Source organism: Heterocephalus glaber, unplaced genomic scaffold (genome assembly GCF_053883595.1).
Source record: "Heterocephalus glaber isolate CG9 unplaced genomic scaffold, H.glaber_assembly_v1.0 deba00001608, whole genome shotgun sequence".
Lineage (NCBI taxonomy): Eukaryota > Metazoa > Chordata > Mammalia > Rodentia > Bathyergidae > Heterocephalus > Heterocephalus glaber.
The window spans coordinates 27547310-27559611 of record NW_028258379.1 but is presented as its reverse complement, the minus strand read 5'-3'; the positions used below and the strand labels follow the sequence as shown (position 1 = coordinate 27559611).

At 46.7% G+C, this 12302-nt stretch overlaps 1 protein-coding gene across 3 annotated transcripts in view; it reads left to right on the top strand.

Annotated features, from left to right (window-relative positions):
• Positions 1-12302, top strand: part of Kcnk10 (potassium two pore domain channel subfamily K member 10) — a 172426-nt gene that overhangs the window by 57915 nt on the left and 102209 nt on the right. Inside the window, exon 1 of one of the 3 annotated variants that reach the window (XM_087195451.1) lies at positions 8759-8987. The exons of the other annotated variants lie outside the window; for them this stretch is intronic. The gene's annotated coding sequence lies outside the window, so the exon portion shown is untranslated. Of the gene's footprint in view, positions 1-8758; positions 8988-12302 lie in introns of those variants that run through there. 3 annotated transcript variants of the gene reach the window in all.

The following is a 12302-nucleotide window of genomic DNA, read 5'->3' as shown; positions in this document are numbered from 1 at the left end:
CTTCTGGCACCCACGCGGCTCACCTTCTCTGCCCTGGGAGCTTGGGATGGCAGCGGGGGAGCTTCCTTCCGGGTTCTGGGACCGGCTCAGCTTCTCTTGAAACTGCATTATTTATTGAGGAGAAAATTAGGTGATATTAATACTGGAATGAAAGGAAGCTGACCACCATTGCACCTCTGGCACAACTTAGGGAAGGTGTAGCTAGGACTCATGGGCCTCAAGTATTTACTCTGGGTGACTGTGATGCAAATGGTTTTGCTGAGTTTAGCATCTTTCAGTATTGGCAGCTAAAGTACAAATGGCTTCTGAGGAGCTATTCAAAATCTTTGAATGGTAGGGAACTCTTGAAATTGCCCACAAATTCCAAGACAGCCAGACTGAGTAATGTACTATTTTAATTGGTCATACCAATTGCTATGCATTTCTTTCTCCTCCTTTCTAGGAGGTGTAGGAGAGGTAACCTTAAGACTCTTTCAGAAGCAATTTCAAGGAAATTAAGTATGGGTTAAATACAAAGTGTATGATGAATTAAATATCAGCTAGGAATTTCTGTGAAAATTGCATTTCTTGACTGAAATCTGAAAATCCAAAGGTTAGATTTTACTGCCTATAAAAGTGGATTTTTTTCTTGTGGTTTTCTCCCAAGCTTTGCTGTTTCCAAGGATCATGCATTAATGGTTAACATCCATTTTCACTGCAAGTTGAATTTAGTTCCTTCATCCTATTCCGATTGATTTAATTCTACTTTGTGATAGCATTCAGTATCTGTCTTAGGTTTTAAAATAGTGTAGCATAGTTCTTATAACTGGGGAGTTTCTTGAAGGAAATATATTTACAATAGCTGTTTAATTTCAACTAACCCATCATATAGAGATTTTGCCTAGGTAACAGATTTGTGTCTGGGGGTCTATAAGGGACCCCCTCTCATAGCAAGGAATGGGGATTTCATTCTTGAAAATATTGCTGGAGCAAACTTCTATGTACCCTTGTTTTACAACCTGCTACTTGGAGAGCACCTTGAGAACCAGCACAGCACCTTGGCAGACTTCCATATGACTCATGTGAGAATGTGCTTGCCCTCTGTGGTTGTTGGATGCCTTCTTCTAGATCTGGAGTCCTGGGCCTTTTCTGCATTACATGGAGGTGGAGGTGAAGGTGCTGCCCCCTGTTCCTACACCCACTTCATTCTTTCTTTTCCCTCCTTTCGCTTCTGGACAACAGGAATTCTGCTCAGTACCTTTGTGTCCTCTGGTGCTTGAAGCACAATAGGCACTTGACAATATTTGTTGAATTCCTTTGGAGAACTTTAATTGGGTGCTTATTATAGTCTGTGCACTTGTACTGGACTATGGAAGACACAGACAGAGATGAAAGCATCCATCTGCAAGAGGCAACTTTAGGAATTTACCCTCTGGAAGGAGGAGTTGCCAGTGAGAAAGGATATGCTGGGGTGGAGTGAGGTGTTGGTCTAGCTAGCAGGTCCAGCCTATGTGCAGAATATTCTCCAGGCAGCTGGTTCAGCCCTAAGATTACCAGGGCAGCTGTGACTCTTGCCTTAATCAAACTGCATTTTAACCCCCAAGCCTAAGTGTTGCTGGAAATACACTGAGCCAACTTATTGAAGACACTTTCTCAAATTTTTAGAACGTCTGTTGATTCCTTGAAGACTTACTTCACTAATCATAGTTACTAATATTTCAAGACACTTCTCTGTCTTCAGATGAATGGATTTGTACATGTTCTACGTCACTGTCTCCCCAGACTCATGAATGATAATGTGGGTATCATTTTCCCTTTTAAGTTGCTTTCTTCCTCCATCCCACACCTACTCCCAGTCTCTGAGAGCTGCATTTGCAGTAAGTCAGGAAATGTGCTGATGTCAGCAGCACTAATGTGCATTCAGAGGAGCCACTTTGGAGGAAATTACTCAGAGGGTGATGCTGAGATGCAAAGATGTTTCGTGGGGTATTATGTAGAAATGGTCTTCTCTCTTTGATGGATCTTGTTTATGTTTGTGACTTAGTAGGCACATTGAGGGAAAAGCCATCTAAAGTTTTTTTTCTGTGTAAGTTTTTCTTTTTCTTTTTTTTTCTCTAGGTAGTGACTATGAGTGCCAGGAGCACTCATTGGCTATGTTGGCAAACAGAGTTAGCTGTGCTGCTTGCAAAGCAGAATGTACAGGGCATCGAGCCTTCATCTCAGTGACCCTGAGACAAGGTCAATAAGGAAGTCATACCTCATTCTACATAAGTGGTTTATTCTTAAAGATATATAGCTATAAATGAAAGCCCCTTGTATCTACTGTTTAAATGCTGTTTTTGCTGTTTAAATGCTTTCTGCAGGAAATCCTTTTGGAGAGTAAGTATCTATCTTGCAGAGTGACATTTCTGTGTGTGGTTTTGGTTTTGTTTGTTCTAGGGCCACCTCAGTGTCTTCATGATGTTTACCATTCAGGCTGTCTCTGAGCAGGGAACTATGGCAGGACCTCTGTGGGACACAAGGGCTAATTGAAGAAATTATGAGTATGGTGTGACAGTAATCCTTGAGATTGTTCTATTTCTCTAGCAGTATCCAGCAGCCTGACTGTGGACTACAGCACAAAGAGGGTGATTCCCAGGTAGCTTCAAAAAAAGTAAAAAAGGAAATGGGTTGAAAGGAAGTATTGAACGTAGAGTCCAAGCTGGGTGCAGAGGAGGAAAAGAAGATAGGGAGGGCACTGTAGAGGGCAGAAAGCAGAAGCAGGTTGTGATGTAAGAATAACTGGGGAGAGAGCCAGAAGGATAGGACCTACAAGTCAGCACCTTAGCCAGATTTGGCTGTTATAACACAATGCCACAGGCTGGATGGCTTTGAAACAACAGATGTTCATTTCTCATAGTTCTGGAGGCTAGAAGGTCTGAGATCAAGGCAGATTTAATTGCTGCTGACGGCCTGTTTCCTGGTTTATAGAGGGCTGTCTTCTTACTGCATCTTCATGTGGTTGAATGGATGAGATGTCACTCTAGGCCCTCTTTTATAAGAGCTTTAATTCCTTCATGAGGGCTTTGGTTTCATGGCCTATTCACTTCCCAGGGTACCTTCTCCTTATGCCATCACATTGGTGATTAGTTTCCAATGTATTGAGGAGAATAAAACATACCAACCATAGCAGTCATAGAATCTTGGAGTATTTTTTGAGACAGGGACTGTGTAAGCCCACTTTCCCATTTCTCGGACAAAATACCTGATGCTTGTAACTTTAAGGAAGAGAGGTTTCTTTTGGTTCATAGTTTCAGAGATTTCAGCATAGTTGGCTGGCTCCAAGGGGCAGAAACACCATGGTGGAAGGACATGGCAGAGGAAAGCTGCTCAAGTCATTGCATCTGGGAAGCACAGAGGAGGGGAAGAGCCCGAGAGGAAGGGGCCAGGGGCCAGATATTGTCCCCAAGCTCACGCCGAATGACCCACACAGACTCACCAAGAAGTGTGCTTTACTAATCTCATACGAGCCTCTCATGTCAATTAAGTTAACAATCGAGATTAATAGTTACATAAGGATTAAAATGATTAAAATGAATAATTGATAATATGAATAGGAAGAAAAGGTCCAGAGGGGTAGGGGAAGTGGGAGGGGAAGGGGAAAGGAAAGAAGGACAAGAAAAATGATGAGAAAAGGAAAAAATGGAAACAAAGTCTTTGTAAATAGGGAAGGGTGGAGGGGGTGAAGGGAGGGCTAGGAATGGGGAAAAAAATAAGAATCAAGATACATCATGTACAGGTACAAGCACTCAATGATAAATGTAAATGGATTGTACACCTAGAATGTACCAATAAAAGAATTTAAGGAAAAAAAAAAGATTAACAATTACAGGGACATTTCTGGTGAGGATGAAGTTGAGGACATGGTTGCAGGCAAGGGAGATATAGTGGATCTTGGCACCACTGAGACCTCTCATATGTGTTTCACTGTCTGCATTTCCAGTCTGTGGGCATCTCCCTTTCTGGTTTGCATCTCTAGCCTTCTTCAGAGGACTTTTCTTAGTCCACCAGAATCTCTTTTCGGGACCCTTCCAGAAGTTTACATTCCTCAGGGTTTTTCTGTAACTAGTGACTGACTGGGTAGAAGTGTGCAGGACTAGCTTGATTGCCTCAAAATGGGACCGACTCTGGGACAGAATTTAGGCTTTAGAGTTCCCTATGGGCTGAGGCAGAGACTCAGAGTTGACTTGGAATTGGTCCTTTACTTGGCTTCTTTACTTTCATTGCATCCTCTCCCCGCTTATGGCTTTCTTCTAAGTAGATCACTTGGAATAATCACTTGCAATAGAACATAAGCAGATCTCCTTCTGGGGAAGCCAACCCAAGCCAAGGTTGTAATGGAATGGAAATGATGGTGGTGCTGAGGAATTTGAGGAAATGGTACAATCTGGGGTTGGGTGATTGACTGTGGAATGCTCCGGTCATTCAGGAGGAAATCCAGACCTGGATGAAAGGCTTTAGGGAATTAGAGAGATTGGTGGTCACAAGGAAGAGTAGAAGTGGAGGAGCCAGCAGGGCCTGACTCTCGAAGGAGCAGGGGTTTTGACACAAACTGTGCAGTACTAGTTTTCTGGGGCAGTGTGGCCCTGACATGTGGGTGAGGAAAATCAAAAAAGTTTGCACTCAAGAGCCACACTCTGAGCATGGTATCCTCAGGGGAAGCCCAAGTGTAAGGACAAAGGTACAGGAAGGGGCCTTGAAGAGGCCAAGGAAATGAGGAAGATCTTCATTTCTACAATTGGGTTCTAGAGATGTTTTGGAATGGTCTGAGATAGGGTGATGAGAAGGTTGGATAAGAAGAGATGAAGCTAAGAAGAGAAGTGAAAGCTGTGTGACCAGGAAAACCACAGGTAGTGGCTTCACTGGCACCACACTTCTCAGAAGAGCGGGTCCCTGCAGTGTCCTGGTGGATGGTGGCTTGGAGTTACCAGCATAGGGTGTGGAGTTTGGGACTCCTCGTGGCCCACAGTAGGAACACACTGATTGAATGAGTGAATGAGACACATCAAGTTTCTAGATGTCCCCTCCTTTTCGTCATTATAACCTAGTTGTGAACTTGTCATGCCAATATATTTTGTGCTCTGATAGACATGGAATTTGTCAAAGTATCCCCAGATACTTGTATTACCATGATTCTGTGTGATGCAATGAACACATTTCCTAGGGTTAGGGAATTAGACAATAGCATGGGTTATATGGACTGAAGTTATAGGATTATTTTTGGTTTTGCTTTCTACTGTGGATCCATAAGAAGAATCTGTAAGAAGATCCCTAAGAAGAATCAGTGAGAGTAGTACAATTACTTATGATCCATTTGGTTTGTGATCGCACATACTTGGGGAAGTCTGTGGGGCAAGAGGGTGGCACGTGGAAGGCCAGGAGATCCGGGGAAGTTCGAGGTCCCTGAGCACTTGGATTCTGGAGGCCATGGAAGGGGTTGTGGGGTTTTAAGCAGGAGCAAGGTGAGATTTTAGAAGCTCTCCTGGCTGCCATGTGAAGCCTGGCCGGGTGGGGATCCGTGCAGGAGCCCAGTGAGGAACAGTAACAGCTTTCCACAAGACACCTGGGAAAGGCAAACTTCTATCTCGAAGGAACGGCCCTGCCAATAGGATTTAAAATTGGATTTAAGACACTTGGCCCCAGGAGAAAGGAGATATTTTGGGAACTGCAACTGCTTATATTATTTTTAATCCCAAAGGGAGGAGAAAAAAAGATCTTTCCTTCTAAAAATGCTCTAGTTAATTTAAATTGTAGAGGAAAAAACTTAGGGGAGAAGGTAAAATGTGTTACTCAGGCAGCATTTGGGAACAAGACAGAGCCCCAGTGATGGTGTGCCCCAGGACCTTGGCCGTGAAGTCAGGACAAATGAGCCTATCTGTCAGCGTGGTGGTCTTGGGGCTGCTGGGAGAACTGGGAGGTAGGCAGGCTGGGGTCCTAAAAGGTCCAGGGGGAAGTGCCCGTGCTGTTCTGACCAGCTCAGCACACACAGGAGCAGCCTGGTCCTGGCCTCTTTGTGCCTGGGTGAGTGGGGAGCTTTATTTCACCGGAGAAACAAAGATATTCCACCTGCTACGAGGAGCAACCTGTCATGCCCAGAAGTTCTTGAAGAGGAGTTTCTGGTAGCCAGAAAGAGAATGTAATGGAAGCAGCAAAATAATACTCTATGGAAGAAATTAATTTGTCAGGCTCACTGGAAACTTCTGGTAGCCGGAGTCTGTCAGTGGTCTTGGACACAGAGACTGGGATGGTAGGGAGCCCTACCACCTCTGCTGCCCAGCAGGCCAAATCCTCCCCATCGTCCTTCATTGTCCCTTAAATGTTGTTCCCTTGAGTACTGTCTTTTACTCTTCTCGTTTTATAGCTCCCTCTGGACATTCCATCCAGTCCTGTGGCTTCAATACAGCTTAAATACTGATCCCTTTCAGATGAGGGATACAGCTATTTCCCTGCCCTGAGTTTCAGCCCATTGTACCCGGAGTTTGCTGGAGAGCACCCTGGAAGTGCCATAGGACTACAAACCCACATCTCCTGCATTTTCTGTCTCAGAGAACACCATGGCCTTACAAGCCAGACACCTGCGAGGCAACCCAGACCTTCTCTCTGCAACAATTCTTACTGTTCATTGATCATGGAGACCTGCAGAGTTTACCTTTTCTTTCAGTACTGGGGCTTGAACCAAGGACCTTCAGATTGAGCTGTATCCCCAGCACTTGTTATTTTTTATTTTGAGGCAGGGTCTCCCTATGTTGCTCAGGCTGGACTTGAAATAGTGTTCCTCCTGCCTCAACCTTCCAGGGTACTGGGATTACAGGCAATTTTACTTTCTTAACACCTTTTGTCCCTGACCCCTCTTTTTCATCTCTTTTGAGATTGCCTGAGTTGAGGCCCTCATAATCTATTCCAGTAAACTCTTATCACACTCCCTTCTGATAGTGCCTCACTGCACCAGTCTATCTTTGGCACTGGTGCCAGAGTCAGCCTGCTAAACCCAGATCAGATTCCATGGCTCTTTTGCTGGCCTTGATGACTTCCTATACCCATTAATAAGACTTTCAGATGCACCATACTTTCCACTGCCTGCATCTCCGGCTTTATTAACATAGCAGGCTTCAAACCTAGTCATGATCCACAGACCTGGGGTAATTCCCCAAACATCCCAGGCCCATTAGTGCCTGTCTTTGTACTTGTTGCCTGCTCTTGGTGGTCTGCCTTCCTTTCTGCTTCCCCCTACCCTCTGGCAGATAACTAATCTTTCTGTGTCAGTGGGCACACTTCTTTTGAAGGCTTTTCTGCTTTCCTCCTTGGTGGAACCGACTACTTCCTCTGTATGCCACTCCACCCCATACCTCTGTTCAGCATGGCACTTGCACACTTGTTGCATTCGTGTGCATATCACATGGTCCCTCCAGCTCCTAATGACAGAGACCTCTCAGGCTTGCTGAGTGCTTGCTCAGAACCAGGCATTGAGCAACATGCCTGACCTTATTGTGTTGAATCTTCCCAACTGTACAGCTACTTCTGTACCTTTCCAGGTAGGAGGGAAGGAAGCCCCGAGAAAGACTCTTGTTTTCTGCCTTGCCTAATGTTTCCTGGAAAGGGCTGCAAAGGATCTTAAGCCCATGGAGGGGTCTGATCGGATGACCACTGAAGCCCTCACCCTTCCCTGCTGTCCTCAATCGTAAGAGCCTCATTCCCCGCACTCCTTCTGCTGGTAAAGAAGAGCCCTGACTTTGGCCCATGCTTTTAGAAATGGAAGAAGAAATTCCAGGGAAAATCAGGAGAGACCATTTGCTTACCAGTCCTGAGCCCCAAGTGAACCAGCTCCTTTATACTGTCCCGAGTTGGGGTGTGCAGTGGTGGGGCAGAGCAAGGAAAGCCCTTCATTCTTTGAGGTCCTCAAACCCAATTCGAAGTGAAGTGGTGCAGTGAAGTGGTGCACTTCAGCCCCTATTCAGCAGGACCCTGAGAAGGCAGCCCAGAGGGACATTTTGCTTTTCAGGAATCAGGGAGGTGACGTACCAACAGGAATTTATGATACTCAGATTTTTTTTAACCCAACAAGTATTTTGTATGCATGAATAAAAGAGAACCTTCTATCCTTCATGGGGAGAACAGGAAATCTGGACAGAAATGAGTGTGTGCAGCACAATGAACTGAATTTCTGCTCTGCTTCCTTTCTGATCCTCTCCAGCAATTACACAGTGTACCACAAAACACTCTCCTTGCACTGTTTGCTTTATGAGAACTTTAACGCCTTGACTCTGGGTGTCCATCTCTGGCGAAAACACAGTAGTCAAAGGAGTCCCCACATCTGCTAGCAGTGGCAGTGAACCTGTGGCATGAGTGCTGCAAGGGGCTGTTTGTTATCATTGAAAGCTCTAAAAGGTTTGGCATCATAGGTTAATTGCAGTCCAGATTTCTTTGGGGCAGGTGTGTGAACTCGATATCATAAATGCTGACCCAGATTTATAGATGGATGAATGGAGAAATTCAGAAATGGAACAAATCCTAATGATGACCTTTCTAGTTGAAGGCACTCTACTAAGAGACATAGAAGAGGGCTCTGTGATCATCCTGGGGACTGGGTGGTCAGGGAGGACTTCTTGGAGGTGGTAACACATGAGGTGTCAAAATAGAGTCGGGGAGAAAGTAATCTGGGAATCCAGCCAGTTCCCTGGGCCAGCCAAGAAGGCTGCCTTAGTGGGAGGCCTGGATTTGACTGGGACAAAGGTTGCTTGTAGGGGCGGGGCCTTGGGTGAGGCCCAGAGATAGGCAGGTGCCACGTCCTAGAAGGGAAAGTCTTAGAGCAGCAAGCCATGGACCCTGCACTGTACCCTGGATCCTGGTGCCTCTGAGATTGGAAGCCCCAGGCCGATGTGACCAGATTTACACCAAGAGAGCTGCAGGTGGCTGGGATGTGCAGGATGGATTCAGGCGGCACAGGACTGGAAGCGGTGGCTGTGATTCAGGTCAGAAGATGTAGAGAAGGGAGGGGACAGAGGTGAAACAAGTGGGCAGGCTGTTCTTAGCCTTTCTTCCCCCCTTCAGCCTGTTTTTGTCTTCTTGGGCCTCTAGGGTCCTGGTCACTTTAAGGACCTTGGTCCCTTCCATCTGGAAGCAAAGGCTGGAGTTTGCAGCAGGGCTCGGGCCAGAGTGATGGCCAAAGGCAGAGGCTCCCCTGGGTAGCCTCTCGGGAACAGGGCTTGCCCAGAAAGCCTCTGTAGACTGAGCCTTATTGCTGCTCTTCCAGGGGCTAGCTGGATCCCTTAAGGGACAGGGCTGTCACACGGAAACAGGAAAAGGAAGACTTGGGTACACACAAGGCTCTGCTCTAACAACTGCAGGCAGGTGTTTGCTTCTGTCTCTCCTGCCCCCTTTCTGACACCCTCCTTCTCTCAGCCTGATATCCACTCATGCCTCAAGAAACCTTGTGGGGATCCCAGGTGAGCTTTAAACTGGGGCTCTTAGGAGGCTCTGGGAGATCCATGCAGGTGGCTCTGGAAGAACTCCAGACCTGGCCTGGGGTGGAGGTGAGGGGAGGAGGTGAGAGAAGTTGTTCTTCCTGCCAGAGCATCTGTGGCCACAGCTGTACCCTGCCTGGGTCAACAGGCAGAGTCATATTGCTGTGTGACAGTGGCACTTGTGAGGCGGCTGCAGTTCAGGTTTCCAAGAGACCCCGAGTCCTTTGAGTGCCATTTGTCAGAGTGGTGTGGAGTGGAGACCCTCAGGTTGTCTGCAGACAGAGTCCGGCATCACACCGCTGCTTGTCAGTTTGTGAAAAGACATTCAAGGTCACCTTGGGGGCTCCCTTTTCCTTGCCTGTCAAGGGGAGAAGATAATGATCACTGCCCTCCAGAGAAAAATTTTCCAAATTAAAACAGGTTGATGTATACACAAAATCTTTGTCCACTGTCCCACTAACTCTGAAGGCAGGGATCTGTCCTATTCATTTATATGTTCCCAGTGCCAAACATGGTGCCAGACAAACTCAAATGTTTGTTGACTGAATGCGTGAATGAATGGTGCAGTAAACTCTATGGGGGATGGGGAACATGAATAAAGTAAAATTACTAAGAGTGTTCAATCATGAAAAAAACCTTGTGTCTACATATATCTTGGTATGTACCCACATTGAGGTAAAAATGAAATGTGCTAGCATTTTAAAATGAGCATTAACTAAAGGATATTATCGTGCATTTCCTTTCTTACCAACTCTCTGCAGCCCTTTTTCTGCATGCATTTCTGTTGGCATTGTGAAGTAGGTTAGGCCCTCCCTTTATATGGCCTATCCATTATTGATACATTATACAGGAAAGAATTCCATTACCCCTGGGAAACTGAAGCAGTCAATCGCATAGACTGGAAACAAATACCTTTCTTGTTTTGGGGTAGAAGGACCCTTCCACCTGAAATTACTTTGTTTCCAATGGCCCTGTTGCTGTGCCCCAGGAGGGAACTGACTTTGAAGTCAGATTATACTAGTTTTATTCCTGACTCCACTCCTTTCTGGGCGATTGCCTTTGGCTTGGCCATTTGACCTGTGTGGGTCTCGGTTTCTTTATCTGCGTAGTGCACTCTGTAGTGGCCATAAACAGACTTTGCAGACCTCCCTTTGGAGGGAGTACATGTGACCAAGAACCACAGTGGCTGCTGGGATGTCCATTGCTGGGCTTGCATGGCACGTGCATCTCCCATAGGCTGCTCCAGCCAGAGACTGAGCATGTGAGGATGTGAGGATGTCACACGGGTTGTTGCTAGGAGACACAGGACTCCTCAGATGGCTGACTTTAGCAACCTTGCTGAACCTTCCTGAGACTGCAGATGGACCAGGACACTTACTCATCCTTCCTCCTCTTTCTTTCACTGGGGGCGGACTGAGGGCTGTCCTAGCCTACTGACTCCCTCTTATTTCCTCTCATGCATGCATTTCCTCCAATAAAACCAGTGTACCTCTGATCCTTTCTTGGCATCTGCTCCTGGGAGGACCCAGATGCACACAGTGTGATGATGCCTCGTAGTGTGGTCCAAATGCGGTGATGTAAGCAAAATGTTGATCAGAGTGACAGCCACGGGCCTGTGCTCAGCGTGGGGTAGGGGTCCCATCACCTTCACTGCCATCACCACCATCACCCCTGGTCATCTGCCCACTTTTGCTTCCTTGTTGGCACCAGGCATGGAGACCCACAGAGGCTCAGCCCCGGTCACAGGCAATCTTGTATTAGTGTGAGAGCAACTCTGATTTCCAAGTGGGAGGAATGGACTAATTAGAACACCTTTTGGACATTTATCCAGCTTAAGGAAGAGGCACAATCCAAGTCCTTTTCTAGCTATCAGAATGTGCAGATATATTTGCTAAAGTAGCCAACTCCAGTTTTGGTCAAATACACAAGAGGTTTTATATCCCTGAGATTCCTGCCAGGACTCCTGAAATTAATAAATATGTCCCAGTCAGCAATCCAGGGCAGCTCAGTTGCTGTTCTGAGAACTTTGTGGAGGTTAAGAGAAGTGGCTGTTATTATTCACATTTCACAGATAAGCAGAGAAGTCAAATGACAGTTTCAAGGTTCCCCAGTCACTGATGGGTTTGGGACTGAACTCTGGTTTCTGCTCCAGTGCTTTGGAGACTCTAGGAGTTGTGGATTCTGTTCAAACCCTGCTCCCAGGGACAGTCTCTTAGCAAACTGGCATCAGGAACTGGCCCGAAAAGACCTTTCTCAAGCCCAATTCTGCACAGCCTCAAGGAGGCTGGGAGGTCTGGAGCCACGCATGACACAGGTTGGTGAAGGAGACTCTGCTCCAGCTGCCCTCTGTGCTCAGGCCCTTGGTGGATACTGGATGAGGTGCCCTGGAGTGGTGGGGTATGTTCCTTAAGCTCCTGGTCACATCCCTGAGGCTGGAGGAAGCGTGCCCCACGCCCACAGTAGCATAGCCCTTATGTGTGTCAGTGTTGGGTAAATGCTTGTTGTGTAGGTGGTGGTGATTCTCACAGGCCATCTCTATGAGGCCTACGGGAATGATCAGCAACAACAGAAAATGCACAGTGCTCTATGCCAGAAATTGTGCCCAGAAGTGGAGCTCCAGGGATGACAGATGAGCTTTCGGACTCTGAGAAGTGCACAGAGCAGTGGGGAAGACAGGCAGGCTGAGTCTGCCTGGAAGAGGCTGGGGGACATTGTGGAAGAGGCAGCGGTGGCTCGAGACCGAGGATGTGGGAGGTTGGTAGGCAGACGAGGTTCCTGGCTGAGACAGCATCTGCAAAGGTGTCTTGCTGTGTCCGAGGGCCC